Source organism: Mauremys mutica, chromosome 4 (genome assembly GCF_020497125.1).
Source record: "Mauremys mutica isolate MM-2020 ecotype Southern chromosome 4, ASM2049712v1, whole genome shotgun sequence".
NCBI lineage: Eukaryota > Metazoa > Chordata > Testudines > Geoemydidae > Mauremys > Mauremys mutica.
Window position 1 is genome coordinate 156,369,204 of NC_059075.1, and position 16,320 is coordinate 156,385,523.

At 51.5% G+C, this 16,320-nt stretch overlaps 2 long non-coding RNA genes across 2 annotated transcripts; both read right to left on the reverse strand.

Annotated features, from left to right (window-relative positions):
- Window positions 1-6,534: 6,534 nt before the first annotated feature.
- LOC123367859 lies at window positions 6,535-7,801 on the reverse strand. The gene is made up of 3 exons (XR_006578628.1): window positions 7,374-7,801; window positions 6,929-7,210; window positions 6,535-6,558 (listed from the first exon to the last, which is right to left on the reverse strand). It is a non-coding gene; the product is annotated as an uncharacterized LOC123367859 (long non-coding RNA).
- A 3,339-nt stretch (window positions 7,802-11,140) lies between these two features.
- On the reverse strand, window positions 11,141-15,603 carry LOC123367860. Its single transcript, XR_006578629.1, has 6 exons — window positions 15,546-15,603; window positions 14,494-14,625; window positions 13,344-13,469; window positions 12,361-12,716; window positions 11,862-11,994; window positions 11,141-11,252 (listed from the first exon to the last, which is right to left on the reverse strand). It is a non-coding gene; the product is annotated as an uncharacterized LOC123367860 (long non-coding RNA).
- Between the last annotated feature and the right edge of the window lie 717 nt (window positions 15,604-16,320).

Below are 16,320 nucleotides of genomic sequence, written 5' to 3' on the forward strand. Positions count from 1 at the left end.
CAACAGTGACACTGTGTGGCCATGAAAGGTAATGCACAGAGTATTTCTCACGGAGGAACAGTGACACTGTGTGGCCATGAAGGGTAATGCACAGAGCATTTCTCATGGAGCAACAGTGACACCGTGTGGCCATGCAGCGTAATGCACAGAGCATTTCTCATGGAGCAACAGGGACACCGTGTGGCCATGAAGGGTAATGCACAGAGGATTTCTCACGGAGCAACAGTGTCACCGTGTGGACACGAAAGGTAATGCACAGGGGAATTATCACGGAGCAACAGTGACACCGTGTGGCCATGAAGGGTAATGCACAGTGGATTTCTCACGGAGCAACAGTGACACCGTGTGTACAAGAAAGGTAATGCACAGAACATTTCTCATGGAAGATCAGTGACACCGTGTGGCCACGCAGGGTAATGCACAGATCATTTCTCACAGAGAAACAGTGACACCGTGTGGACACGAAAGGTAATGCAGAGAGCATTTCTCACGGAGGAACAGTGACACCATACGGCCACGCCGGTTACTGCACAGAGCAGTTCCTGCATGGAGCAACAGTGACACCATGTAGCTACGCAGGGTAACGCACAGAGCATTTCTCACAGAGCAACAGTGACACCGTGTGGCCACGCAGGGTAATGCACAGGGGATTTATCACGGAGCAACAGTGACACCGTGTGGCCATGAAGGGTAATGCACAGATGATTTCTCACGGAGCAACAGTGACACCGTGTGGATACGAAAGGTAAGGCACAGAGCATTTCTCACGGAAGATCAGTGACACCGTGTGGCCATGAAGAGTAATGCACAGAGGATTTCTCAGAGCAACAGTGACACCGTGTGGACATGAAAGGTAATGCACAGGGGATTTATCACGGAGCAACAGTGACACCGTGTGGACACGAAAGGTAATGCACAGAGCATTTCTCACGGAAGATCAGTGACACTGTGTGACCACGCAGGGTAACGCACAGAGCATTTCTCACAGAGCAACAGTGACACCGTGTGGCCATGCAGGGTAATGCACAGTGGATTTATCACGGAGCAACAGTGACACCGTGTGGCCATGAAGGGTAATGCACAGTGGATTTCTCACGGAGCAACAGTGACACCGTGTGTACAAGAAAGGTAATGCACAGAACATTTCTCATGGAAGATCAGTGACACCGTGTGGCCACGCAGGGTAATGCACAGAGCATTTCTCACAGAGAAACAGTGACACCGTGTGGACACGAAAGGTAATGCAGAGAGCATTTCTCACGGAGGAACAGTGACACCATATGGCCACGCCGGATACTGCACAGAGCAGTTCCTGCATGGAGCAACAGTGACACCATGTAGCTACGCAGGGTAACGCACAGAGCATTTCTCACAGAGCAACAGTGACACCGTGTGGCCACGCAGGGTAATGCACAGGGGATTTATCACGGAGCAACAGTGACACCGTGTGGCCATGAAGGGTAATGCACAGATGATTTCTCACGGAGCAACAGTGACACCGTGTGGATACGAAAGGTAAGGCACAGAGCATTTCTCACGGAAGATCAGTGACACCGTGTGGCCATGAAGAGTAATGCACAGAGGATTTCTCAGAGCAACAGTGACACCGTGTGGACATGAAAGGTAATGCACAGGGGATTTATCACGGAGCAACAGTGACACCGTGTGGACACGAAAGGTAATGCACAGAGCATTTCTCACGGAAGATCAGTGACACCGTGTGACCACGCAGGGTAACGCACAGAGCATTTCTCACAGAGCAACAGTGACACCGTGTGGCCATGCAGGGTAATGCACAGTGGATTTATCACGGAGCAACAGTGACACCGTGTGGCCATGAAGGGTAATGCACAGAGGATTTCTCACTGAGGAACAGTGACACCGTGTGGCCATGAAGGGTAATGGCTGGGGGGCTTGGGTAAGGGATTGGGGCAGTCAGGGGACAGGGAGCAGGGTTGGTTGGATGGGGCTGGGATCCTGGGGGGTGGCTGGGGGCGGGGGTCTCTGGAGGTGGCAGACAGGGAACGGGGTAGATGGGGCATGGGAATTCCGGGGTCTGTCAGGGGGTGGGGGCTGGATAAGGGTCAGGGGACCGTTAGGGTGGGGGGGGGTATCTTTGGAGGAGGTGGGCAGGGGACAAGGAGCTGGGGGGGTTGGATGAGTCAGGAGTTTGGAGGGGGCTGTCAGGAGGCAGGGGTGTGGAGGGGGTTGCAGCAGGCAGGGAGCAGGGGGAGGGTTGTACGGGTCAGGAGTTCTGGGGGTCCTGTCGGGGGTGGGGAGTGGTTGGATGGGGCATGGGAGTCCGGGGGTCTGTCTCAGGGTGTGGATAAGGGTTGGGGCAGTCAAGGGACAGGTAGGGGGTAAGCTCCTAGGAGGGCAGTCACAGGACAAAGAGCTCAGGGGGTTGAATGAGTCAGGAGTTTGGGGGGGCTGTCAGGAGGCAGGGGGAGGGTTGTATGGCTCAGGAGTTCTGGGGGTCCTGTCAGAGGGTGGGGGTGTGGATAAGGGTTGGGGCAGTCAGGGGACAGGTAGGGGGTAGGCTCCTAGGGGGGCAGTCAGGGGACAAGAACAGGGAGGCTTAGATAGGGGATAGGGTTCTGGAGGGAAGTTAGGGGCAGGGGTCTCAGGAGGGGGTAGTCAGGGGACAAGGAGCAGAGGGGGTTGGAGATTCTGAGGGGGGCAGTCACCCAGCCCTCTGCCCTGAGCCCTGACACCGCCCCCCCCACACACACCCAGGCCCCTGCCCTGAGCCCTGTACCTCCCTCATACACACCCAGCCCTCTGTTGACTCCTTCACCCCCCCCAACCCCAGCCCTGACACCTGCATCCCCCTCACATGCCCCCAGTCCTCTGCCCTGACTCTTGCACCCCTGCACATCCCCACCCCCACCCTGAGCACCAAACGGGAGCTCCTGCACCCCTCTCACCAAAAGGGAGCTGCCCAGGTAAGTGCCTCCACAACCAGACCGCCTGCCCCAACCCTGAGCCCCCTCCCTCATTCTAGCTCCTGGCCAGACCCTTCACCCCCAACCCTGTGCTCGGTCCACTCCCACCCTCAGCTCAGTGCAGAGAGAGGAAGAGAATGGGCCAGAACCAGGGAGAAGGTAGCCACCCGCTGTATGTGGGCAGGGCCCCGCACAGCCTGCTGGCGGCCTAATGGAACAGAACCCCAGACCAGCAGCGGGTTGAGCAGGCCAGCAGTGTAAGATCAACATTTTAATTTAATTTTAAATGAAGCTACTTAAACATTTTGAAAACCTTGTTTATTTTACAATACAACACTAGTTTCTATGTCTATATATTATATAACTAAAAAGAGACCTTCTGAAAAACATTAAGGTTTTGCGTGCTAGTAATACATTTTAGAGTGAATAAATGAAGACTCGGCACACCACTTGTGAAAGGTTGCCGACCCCGATATAGACAATAACGCTATTTCACTCCAGTGTCTTCCTAAATGTTAATATTGCTTTTTTGATCTTTGAATCACAGCTATAGCAATAGACAAGACCCGAGCTAACATTTACCCTTCTATCTCTAACAATGCAGGCTGCATTTCAAACCTCTATTCCTTTACAGATCTTCCTAACCAGTCTTTAAAGTTCGGCCATGGGTCAGGTCAGTTTGTGAGTTAATTAACTCTTGCTGGCCCCATCACCTTACAATGAGATATTACATTACACGCAGATCACCACAAGGTCTCTGTGGCTTTGAGCTCCTTAGGACCTAGCCTTTAAAACGCTCTTTGCCACTGACCAATCCCTGTGAGAAGGGTGCAGGTCTCCCCTTTCTAGCTCCTCTTGGGCCGCTGGCACTTGCTCAGGGCCGCCCAGAGGGGGGGGGGCAAAGGGAGCAATTTGCCCCGGGCCCCGCAGGGGCCCCCAAGAGAACAGCGGAGGCTCCCGCCTCCACCCCTCTCCTGGAGCCTCAGCACATCAAGCGCCGAGTCTCCGCCAGGGCCCGAGCCCCGCCCCAAGCCGCGTGGTCAGGGGGCGGGGCTGCGAGCTCCAATGGGGCCTGAGCTCCCTCCGCTCGGTGTGGAGATCCCAGCCCCGCCCCCTCACCACGCGGCTCTGAGCAGGACGGAGCTCAGGCCCCGCCGGCCACACGCTGCGGCTTTTCCGGCAAGGTACTGAGGCTCCGGGTGAGGAGGGAGCCGGGGGTAAGAGGCTGGAGCCGGGGGGGAAGCGGGACCCGCCGCCGAAGCGTAGCCCGGTCTTCGGCGGCGGCGGGGGGCCCCTTCCGTTCCGGGACCCGCCGCCAAAGTGCCCCGAAGACCCGCGGCGGGGCCCCCCCGCCGCCGAATTACCACCGAAGACTGGGCTGCATTTCAGCGGCGGGTCCCGCTTCGGCGGTAATTCGGCGGTGGGGGGTCCCTGCTGCGGGTCTTTGGGAGCGGGTCCTGGAATGGAAGGGCCCCCCCGCCGAAGACCCCGGGCCCCCGGAATCCTCTGGGCTGCCCTGCACTTGCTGGGCAATGAAACCACACTCTCCTGAGGGAACGGAGGTCTCTCCTTTACAGCGCTTTTCTCTCTGCCCCATTCAAACGCCCCTGGCTTAAGGACCACCATGTAAGGAAGGTTTAGGTCTCCTTTGCCAAGCAAATTAAACCACAGGTCACTTTGACACGCCCGGCAAAATGACTGCCCTGTAACCAGGGTGTAACGTCTTATCCCTCGCACGCTTAAACTAGGGGAGCCTTTTTGTGCCTGTGGCTGAGCGACACCCCACCCCTTGAGAAGGCTTGAGCTTCCCTTTCTCTTAGTGACTGGAAATTCCCCCACAATTATTTCTACTGGGCTTTTTTGAGATTTGAAGTGAAATCTTACTTGCGACCTATCCAAGTCAGATGCAACATGGTGTGGCGAAGGGGCAGCTGTAAGGGATGGTGGCGGCCGTGGAAAATTCGCCCCTTTTCTCAAAAAAGCCAAGAAATGGCCCAACCATCCAAATGTCTGGAAATGAACAGGTGAGGTGGGGGGCTCCTTTCAGACCCTCACTTCCACCTCATCCTTCCTCAAGTCCTTTTGCCCTGCCCAATTTACACCGCTCAACCAACCACAACTTTGACCCTTTGTTTTCTTGTGCACAAGAAAGACACCGTCGCACTGATGAGTGTTCAACTGTAGAGATTCAGACAGCTCCCTCAGTTGTGTCCAAATTCCAGGCCTTGTGTCTCTTTGGAGATAGACAGAGGAGATTCCTAGGGCTACGTCCAAAGGGATTGATGTGGCTATCCTTTCTGAAATGTGTTGATGTTCAGGTGTTGTAAGCACATGCGGTGCTATTCAGAGCCCTACTAACAGGACTGCGTCACAAGGAAGAGGGGTCTTTTCTGGTAAAGATTAGGGAGCACAAAGTTATTTTCTTGGTGAGGTAGGAAGGTAAGTCCGGAAGGGTGTCGCTGAGAGATGGAGGATTGATCGGAAAGGAGACACTCAGCAGGATCCCTCCCTTACCTGTTCATTTCCAAATCTTTTCACATTGGGGACTTCCCGCCCCCCGCACACACCGAGTTTAAAGGAGGAGTATTTTACTGAAGAAAGGGTGACCGCCCTGTAATCAGGGTTCAGGCCCCTTTTCTCCTGTCTACATTGGCCCTCTTAATGGCACCCAACATAGTCACTCTGCAGAGCAGATTCTGACCCCTCCCCAGCCACAGAGCCCCGTACCCAAGGAGGAAGCACACGGCCTGTGAAGAAAACTACAGCAAGTACAGATGACGAACAGCCAGTTATGCAGAAACCCGAGGACTATTCATGTCTCCTTAGAAGGATGTCCAGGCTTCTCAGATCCACTTCTGCATATTCTCCTCCGGCGAGGGCTCCTGGACGATTCCTCTGCAAACTAATAAAGCCAAGCAAGGACCATCACTAAACAGAGCTCTATGAATGTCCTCATCCGTGCCTCCCTCTCCCATTCCATCCACATCAGTCAGATGGGCTGTTAACAGAACCCTCAGCAAAACAGACACTTCTCACTGACAGTGGCATCTGCTTGGCTCCCAAATGAATGGCTCTTGCCTGGCATGAACAATGCTCACAGGCTCGCTGCTCTCACTCACTTTCCATTGCATGAGGGCAGTAGACTCTGACATGTGACTTATTTTTCCTTGGTACTAAACCCAGCAGAGGAGAGAAAAACAAATTAGCATCTCCATCTGCAATGTCACGTAGTCTCTTCATCTCACATCTCCCATATCCCACGGCTCCGCCATCAAACCATCTCCTATTACAACTTTACATCTGTAACTAGAAGGGATCCATTGTAACTGCACCCAAAAATAGTCACTTTGCTCAGGAGACTCTTGTCCCTTCCCCAGCCTTAATACCACAATGTCCTGTACCCAGCGAGGAAGCACAAGGCCTGTGAAGTAAACTACAGCGAGTACAGAAAAGGAATTGAATGCACTGACCTCTTACTCACAGCCAGTTGTTCAGAAGGCAGAAAGCTGAGGACTGTTCCTGTCTGGTTAGAACCATGTCCAAGCTGCTCAGATCCACCTCTGCCAGTTTCTCCTCCGGCTCAAGCTCCTGGACAATTCCTCTGGAAGTGCAGCTGCAAAAGCCAAGCATGCGCCATCTCTACACACAGCTCTAATGGTACTTGAAATGTTGCCCTCAATCCTGCCTCCCTCTTCCATCCCATCTACATCAGTCCCACTTGAACAGAGACCGATTCAACACTGACAGTCACTGCTCCACTCTCGCACCCACTACCCCGCATGGTTTTCGTCCCCTCCTACTACTCCAGGGCTTTCAAGACCTAACCTGTGGAGATGCACATCTCGCAGGCCTGCCTGTGTCCTAAGAAGGGAGATGGCACAAGGAAAGGAAAGGACAGATTAAGAGAGAGCGTTGGCCAACACACTAGAGAGACAGAGAGCAAGAAAATGAGAAACACGGGAGGAAGGCAAGCAACTTGTCACCTGGAGTCATCCTCCTGGATCCAACCTTCCGCTGCAGAGGACACACCGGTACTGGCCAGAGGACTGAGCAGCCCCTGAAAATAGGGACCTTGTCTCCCTCGTAACCACAGCAGAGCCTTCACCTAACAAAACACTTATCTCACTGACAGTGGTCCTTGCTCCACTCCCAGCTGGTTGGCTCTTCCCTGGCATCAACAATGCTTAGAATCTCCCAGCTCTCGCTCCCTTTCCATGGCATGTGCGGAGTGGACTCTGACTCTCCACTTGGTACTAAACCCAGCACTAGGGGGAAAAACAAATCAGTCAGCATCTCAGTCTGAACGTGCATAGGTTCTTCTTCTCCCATCTACCACACCTCAGGGCTCCGCCCTCAACCCTCCTCCCATTACTGCTTTAGCACTACAACTAAAAAGCAGCCCACTGCACCTACATCCAAAATACTGACTCTGCACAGGAGACTTGTGCCTTTGCCTCGTCTGAATCCCACAGAGCACCGTGTCCAATGAGGAAATTCAGAGCCTCTGAACAAAACCGGAGCCAGTACAGATGAGGGATTCCAAGCACTCACAGCCAGTTGTGCGGGAGGCAGAAATCTGAGGACCATTCATGTCTGCTTAGAAGGATGTCCAGGCTCCTCAGATCCGCCTCTGCCACTTTCTCCTTCAGCTGCTGCTCCTGGACAATTCCTCTGCAAGCGCAGGAAATGAGTGAAGCAAGAGCCATCACTACACAAAATTCAATTGGTGCAGGTAATCTTGCCCTCATCCCTGCCTCCCTCTCCCATCGTATCTACATCAGGCCCACTTGAAGAGAGACAGTCAACATCCACAGTCACCCCTCCACTCTAGCGCCCACTACGATGCATGATTTTTGTCCCCTCCTACTTGTTCATAGCTCCCGAGACCTAGCCTGAGGGGATGTACACCTAGCACTCCTGCCCGTGCCCTATGGAGAGAGAGAGAGAGAGAGAGCGCGCAAGAGCGTGTGTGTTGGCCAACACAGTAGAGTAGAGAAGACAGAGAGAGAGAGAAACAGAGGAGGAAGGCAAGCAACTCACCACTTGGAGTCATCCTCATGGATCTAAGCTTCTCCTGCCGAGGACACACCGACCCTGGCCAGAGAAATGATCAGCCCCTGAAAATGGGGACCATGTCTCCCTCAAAACCACAGCTAGTCAGGAACCTTTTCTTACAAACCCACTCCACCTAACGGGGTGCCTCTACCTGTAGCCAGGTGGGCCGTGAGCAGAACCCTCAGCAAAACAGATACTTATCTCAGTGATAGTAGCAGCTGTTCTGCTCCCAGATGGATGGCTCCTGCCTGGCACCAACAACGCTTGCAGTCTCGTCACTCTCACTCATAGGGGCAGTAGACTTTGACATGCGACGTCTTATTGCTTGGTACTAAAACCAGGGGATAAAACAAGTAAGCTACCGTCTCAGTCAGAAATGTCTCGTAGGCTCTTCTTTTCCCCTCTCACGCACGGCGGGGTTCCGCCCTCTACCCATTACACCTTTAGGACTAAAAGTACAAAGCACCTCTTACAACAACACCACCCAACAGAGTCACTCTGCACAGCAGACTCTGGCCCCTCCTCACCCTTAATCCCACAGAGCCCTGTACCCAACAAGAAACCACACGGTCAATGAAGAATACTACAGTGAGTACAGATGACTGAGTTCAAAGCACTGAGCCCTTACTCACAGCCAGTTATGCAGAAGGCAGAAACCTGAGGACTATTCTTGTTTCCTTAGAAGGATGTCCAGGCTGCTCAGGTCCACTTCTGACATTCTCATCCGGCTGGGGCTCCTGGACGATTCCTCTGCAAACTAATAAAGCCAAGCAAGAACTGTCACTACACAGAGCTCTATGAATGCCCTCATCCCTGCCTCCCTCTCCCATCTCATCTACATCAGCCCGACTCGATGAACAGAGACTGAGTCAACACTGACGGTCACTGCTCCACTCTAGCGCCCACTACCCTGCATGATTTTCATCCCCTCCTACTTCTTCATAGCTCCTGAGACCTAGCCTGTGGGGATGCACACCTAGCACTCCTGCCCGTGTCCTATGAAGGGAGACAGCACAAGGAGAGGCAAGGACAGAGACAGAGAGTGTTGGCCAACACACTAGAGAAGAGAGTGAGAGAGAGAGAGAGAGAGAGAAACAGAGAAAGGCAAGAAACCGATATGGGCCGTGAGCAGAACCCTCAGCAAAACAGACACTTATCTCACTGACAGTGGCGTCTGCTCGACCCCCACATTGACGGCTGTTGTCTAGCATGAACAATGCTCACAGGCTCGCTGCTCTCACTTTCCATCGCATGAGGGCAGTAGACTCTGATGTGTGACTGCTGGGTTTAGTACCAAGGAAGAAGGAAAAAAAAAAATAAAAGATTACCATCTCCGTCTGCAATGTCACGTAGTCTCTTCATTTCACATCTCCCGTATCCAACAGCTCTGCCCTCAACCCATCTCCCATTACTACTTTACAGCTGCAACTAGAAGGGACCCATTTTAACTGCACCCAAAATAGTCACTTTGCTCAGGAGACTCTTGTCCCTTCCCCAGCCTTAATCCCAAAGAGCCTCGTACCCAACGAGGAAGCACACGGCCTGTGAAGGAAACAAGAGTGAGTACAGATAAGGAATTGAAAACACTGACTTCTTACTCATAGCCAGTTATCCAGAATGCAGAAAGCTGAGGACTGTTCATGTCTCCTTAGACGGATGTCCAGGCAGTTCAGGTCCACTTCTGCCAGCTTCTTCTCCAGCTGAGACTCCTGGACAATTCCTCTGCAAACTAATAAAGGCAAGCAAGAACTATCACTACACCAGTGGTTCTCAACCTTTTGTACTGATGATCCCTTTTACATAGCAAGCTTCTGAGTGTGACCCTCCCCTTATAAATTAAAAACACTTTTTGTATATTCAACACCATTATAAATACTGGAAGTAAAGTGATGTTTAGGATGGAGGATGACATTTCACAACCCCCCAAATAACAACCTTGCAGCCCCCTGACGGGACCTAAACCCCAGTTTGAGAACTCCTGTACTACATAGAGCCCAATTAAGGCCCTCTTCCCTGCATCGCTTTCAATCTGTCTTAGCCCCACAACACCAACAGTCACCGCTCCAGTCTCGCACCGACTGCCCTGCATGATTTTTGTCCCCTCCTACTTCTTTATGGCTCCCAAGACACAACCTGTGGGGGTGCACACCTAGCTCGCCTGCCAATATCCTAAGAAGGGAGACAGCACAAGGAAAGGCAAGGACAGATTGAGAAAGCGTGTTGGCCAACACACTAGAGAAGAGAGAAACACGAGAGAAAGGCAATTCACCACCTGGACTCATTCTCCTCGATGCAACCTTCTGCTGCGTAGGACACACTGCTCCTGGCCAGAAAACTGAGCAGCCCCTAAAAATGGGGATCTTCTCTCTCTCAAAACCACAGCTAGTCAGGAACCTTTTCTTACAAAGACAGCCTCAGCAAACGGGGAATCCCTTTCAGGAGCAAGGTGGGCCGTGAGCAGAGCAATCACCAAAACAGACACTTATCTCATTGACAGTGATGACTGTTCCATTCTCCTCACCTCAAAAAAGATATTCTAGCACTAGAAAAGGTTCAGAAAAGAGCAACTAAAATGATTAGGGGTTTAGAGAGGGTCCCATATGAGGAAAGATTAAAGAGGCTAGGACTCTTCAGTTTGGAAAAGAGAAGACTAAGGGGGGACATGATAGAGGTATATAAAATCATGAGTGATGTTGAGAAAGTGGATAAGGAAAAGTTATTTACTTATTCCCATAATACAAGAACTAGGGGTCACCAAATGAAATTAATAGGCAGCAGGTTTAAAACAAATAAAAGGAAGTTCTTCTTCACGCAGCGCACAGTCAACTTGTGGAACTCCTTACCTGAGGAGGTTGTGAAGGCTAGGACTATAACAATGTTTAAAAGGGGACTGGATAAATTCATGGTGGCTAAGTCCATAAATGGCTATTAGCCAGGATGGGTAAGAATGGTGTCCCTAGCCTCTGTTCATCAGAGGATGGAGATGGATGGCAGGAGAGAGATCACTTGATCGTTGCCTTTTAGGTTCACTCCCTCAGGGGCACCTGGCATTGGCCACTGTCGGTAGACAGATACTGGGCTAGATGGACCTTTGGTCTGACCCGGTATGGCCTTTCTTATGTTCTTATGTTCTTATTCCCCGTTGGACGGCTTTTTCAAGGCATCAATAATTCTCGCAGTCCCATCACTCTCGCTCGCTTTCCATCGCATGAGGGCAGTAGACTCTGACTTGTCACTTCTTTTCCCTTGGTACTAAATCCAGCGGAAAAACAAGTCAGTCACCATCTCAATTGGCAATGTTGGGTAGCCGTTTCTTTTTGCCTCTCCCACATGGTGGGGCTCTGCCCTGAACCCTCCTCCCATCACGCCTTTCTGACTACAAGTAGAAAGCACCCCTTGCGACGACACCTGAAATAGTCACTCTGCACAGACGACTCTGGTCAGACACACCAAACCTGTGGGGAAAACACGTAGAAATTGTGCTTCTTTTTGGCTTGTAGCTTATTACTTCTTGTAGCTTTTTGCTTCCAGCAAACACGGACAAGGAGGAGCAAAGGGGAGGGCTAGTTGAGGTGCACAGCGGGCCCACCACAGTCCCAGACTGCACGCCAGGGGAGATCTAGTCATTGAGTGTTGGGGTTCTTAGGGATTGGCTTGTTTTGGCCTTGTTTTCAAATGGCTTTATCTTGATTTTTGGCTTATTGTCAAAGTCGGGGTGCTTATTTCCCCAGTGAAAGTTAGCAATTGTGACTCTGGTCCCTTCCCCAGCCTTAATCCCAAAGAGCCGCACACCCAACAAGGAAGCAAACAAAGTCTGAAGAAAATCACAGCAAGTAGAGATGAGGAATTTCAAGCACTGACCACTTATCCACAGCCAGTTATGCACGAGGCAGAAAGCTGAGGACTGTTCATGTCTCCTTAGAAGAATGTCCAGGCTCCTCACAGGCCCACGTCTGCCAATTTCTCCTCCGGCTGCTGCTCCAGGACAATTCCTCTACAAATGCAGCAAATACGCCAACCAAGAGCCCTCACTACAAAAAATTCAATTGGTGCGTGAAATCTTGCCCTCATCCCTGCCTCCCACATCAGCCCCACTAGAGCAGAGACTCAGTCAACACTCACAGTCACCGCTTCACTCTAGCGCCCACTGCCCTGCATCATTTCGGTCCCCTACTTGTTCATAGCTCACAAGACCTAGCCTGTGGGGATGCACACCTAACACACCTGCCCATGTCCTATGAAGGAAGACAGCACAAGAGGCAAGGACAGAGAGAGTGAGAGACAGACAGAGTGTGTGTTGGCCAACACATTAGAGGAGAGAGAGAGAAAGAAAAACGTGGGAGGGAGTCAAGAAACTCACCAGCTGGAGTCATCCCCCTGGATCTAATATGCTGCAGAGGACACACTGGTCCTGGCCAGAGACATGAGCAGCCCCTGAAAATGGGGACATCGTCTCCCTTGTAACCACAACTAGTCAGGAACCTTTTCTTACAAACCCAGCCCCAGCTAACGGGGCGTCCCTACCAGGAGCAAGATGGGCTTTGAGCAGAGCGATCACCAAAGAAGACACTTATCTCATTGAGAGTGGTGGCGGTTCCGCTCCCAGATGGACGCCTTCTGCGTCGCATCAACAACGCTTGCAGACTCATCGCTCTTGCTCTCTTTCCATTGCACGAGGGCAGTAGACTCTGACCTGTGACTTCTTTTCTCTTGCTACTAAACCCAGCACAAGGGGGAAAAACAAATCAGTTACCCTTTCAGTCAGCAACTTTGGGTAGGCTCTTATTTTCCCCTCCCGCACACAGTGGGGCTCCACCCTCAACCCTATTCCCATTACACCGGTAGGACTACAAGAAGAAAGCACCCCTTGCAACGACACCCGAAATAGTCACTTTGCACAGCAGACTCTGGTCACACACACCAAATCTCAAGGGGGAAAATAAAACATAGAAATTGGGCTTGTTTTTGGCCTGTAGCTTATTGCTTGTTGTAACTTGCTGCTTCCGGCAAGCAGGGGCAAAGGGGTGGGGGGAAGAGAGTCAGGGGTGCACAGCGGACCCACCACAGTCCCAGACTGCACGCCAGGAGAGATCTAGTCATTGAGTGTTGGGGTTCTTCAGAAGTGGCTTGTTTTGGCCTTATTTGAAATAGGATTAGCTTGATTTTTGGAATATTGTGAATTCAGGGTTCTTATCTACCCAGTGAAAGTTGGCAAGTATGACTCTGGTCTCTTCCCCAGCCTTAATCCCACAGTGCCCCATACCAAACAAGGAAGGCAACGGCCTATGAAGAAAATTACAGTGAGTACAGATGAGGAATTCCAAGCACTCACTGCTTACTCACAGCCAGTTAGGCAGAAGGCAGAAACCTGAGGACTGTTGAGGTCTCCTTAGAAGGATGTCCAGGCTGCTCACGTCCACTTCTGCATAATCTCGTCCGGCGAGGGCTCCTGGATGATTCCTCTGCAAACTAATAAAGTCAAGTAAGTACCATCACTACACAGAGCACTACTGGTGCATTTAATCTTGCCCTCATCCCATCTACATGCGCTCGACTCGAACAGAGACTGAGTCAACATCCACAGACACCGCTCCACTCTAGCGCCCACTGCCCCACATGATTTTCATCTCCTATTTGTTCATAGCTCCCGAGATCTAACCTGTGGGGATGCACACCTAGCACTCCTATCCGTGTCCTATGAAGGGAGACAGCACAAGAAGAAGCAAGGACAGAGACAGAGTGAGAGACAGACAGAGTGTGTGTTGGCCAACACATTAGAGGAGAGAGAGAGAGAGAAAAAACATGGGAGGGAGTCAAGAAACTCACGAGCTGGAGTCATCCCCCTGGATCCAACCTTCTGCTGCAGAGGACACACCCCTCCTGGCCAGAGAAATTACCAGCCCCTGAAAATGGGGACCTTGTCTCCTTCATAACCACTAGTTAGGAACCTTTTCTTACAAACCCAGACCTTGCTAATGGGACGTCCCTACCAGGAGCTGAGCCGTGAGCAGAGCAATCACCAAACCAGACACTTCTCAGTGACAGTGGCCTCTGCTCAACTCCCAGATGGACTGCTCTTGCCTGGCCTGAACAATGCTCACAGGCTCGCTGCTCTCACTCACTGTCCATCGCATGAGGGCAGTAGACTCCGACGTGTGACTTCTTTTTCCTTGGTACTAAACCCAGCAGAGGGGAGAAAAGCAAAAAAAGAAAATAGTATCTCCGTCTGCAATGTCGCGTAGTCTCTTCATTTTACAGCTCCTGTATCCCACGGTTCTGCCCTCAACCCATCTCCCATTACTACTTTACACCTGCAACTAGAAGGGTACTCCATTGTAACTGCACCCAAAATAGTCACTTTGCTCAGGAGACTCTTGGCCCTTCCCCCACCTTAATGCCAAAGAGCCTCATGCCCAACGAGGAAGCACACAGCATATGAAGAAAAGTACAGCAAGAACAGATGAGGAATTCAAAGCACCGACAGCTAACTCACAGCCAGTTATGCGGGAAGCAGAAAGCCGAGGACTGTTCGTGTCTGCTCAGAAGGATGTTCACTTTCCTCATGTCCACATCTGCCAACTTCTCCTCCAGCTACGGCTCCTGGGAAATTCCTCTGGAAATGGATCTGCAAAAGCCAAGCATGAGCCATCACTACACACATCTCTATTGATGCTTGAAATCTTGCCCTCATCCCTGCCTCCTTCTTCCAGCCTATCTACATCTACCCCACTTGATGAACAGAGACCAAGTTAACACTGACAGTCACGCCTCCACTCCCGTGCCTGCTACCTTGCACAATTTTCGTCCCCTCCTACTTCATCATGGCTCCCGAGACCTATCCTGTGGGAGTGCACACCGAGCACAGGTGCTCGTGTCGTACAAAGGGAGCATAAGGAAAAGCAAGGACAGAAAGAGAAAGGGTGTGTGTTGGCCAACGTACTGGAGAAGAGAGAGAGAGAGAGAGAGAGAGAGAGAGAGAGAAAAACACAGGAGGAAGGCAAGCAACTCGCCACCTGGAATCAACCTCCTGGATCCAACTTTTTCTGCAGAGGACACAGCGCTTGTGAACAAAGAAATAAGCAGCCCCTGAAAATGGGGACCTTGTCTCCTTCAGAACCCACACCTAGTCAGGAATATTTTGTTACAAACCCAGTCCCAGCTAATGGGGCGTTTGTATCTGGATTCAGGTGGGCAGTGAGCAGAGCAATCTCCAAAACAGATACTTATTGACAGTGGCGGCTGCTCCGCTCCCAGCTGGACAGCTCTTGCCTGGCATCCAAAATACTTGCAATCTCGTCGCTCTTGTTGCCGGCCCAAAGGGCCCGAGGAGGAGCAACAGTGGGGGTTTGTTGCCCGGTGTGCGTCACACTAATTAACACACCAGGGTGGAGAAGCAAACCAAGTTTATTTGAGCTCAAAAAAGGTGCCAGGGAGAAAAAGCATTCTCAAATCCTGCACACCCGCGCGCAGGCGGGGTCCCAGCATTTATACCCCCCTTGTTTTTCCCCCCTTTTTCCCTCCCCTCTTGCAACAGTTACACTTAACACTATAATGTAGCTTGTTAGAACTGTTCTCATTCGCATATTTATCTATGGCCTTCACAGCACAGACGCATTCAGACTTTCCTCCCCCTTCTCCCCGCTGCTTTTTGCTGTTTCAAACTGTCCTGCAGCTGCAAGCTAAGAAAGCTGACAGTTACAAATTTTGCTTGCTGTTTATTAGCATCTTAGGCTGGTTAAAGTTCACAGCATGGAAGAACTTTGGTTCACTCAGGCCTACAGTCACAACTTTGGTTTACTTAGGCCTAGTGACACCAACACTCTAACTCGCTTTCTGTAACATGAGGTGAGCCGACGCTGACCCTCCACTTCTTTTCTCTTGGTCCTGAACCCAGCACAAGGGGGTGGAGGAGAAACAAACGAGTTAGCATCTCAGTTGGCAACATCACATAAGTTCTTCTCCCATTTACCGCACCCCAGACCTCCACCCATAACCCTTCTTCCATTACACCGTCAGGACCACAACTAGAAAGTAGCCTGTTGCACCTACACTCAAAATAGCCACTCTGCACAGGAGACTTGTGCCTTTCCTTCCTCTTAACCCCACAGAGCCATGTACCCAACCAGGAACAAAACTGGAGCGAGAACAGATGAGGAATTTGAAGCACTGATCACTTACTCACAGCCAGTTACGTGGAAGGCAGAAAGCTGAAGACTGTTAATCTGTGCTTAGAAGGATGTCCAGGCTGCTCAGATCCGCGTCTGCTAGTTTCTCCTCCTGCTGCTGCTCCCCGATGATTTCTCTGCAAGTGCAGCAAATA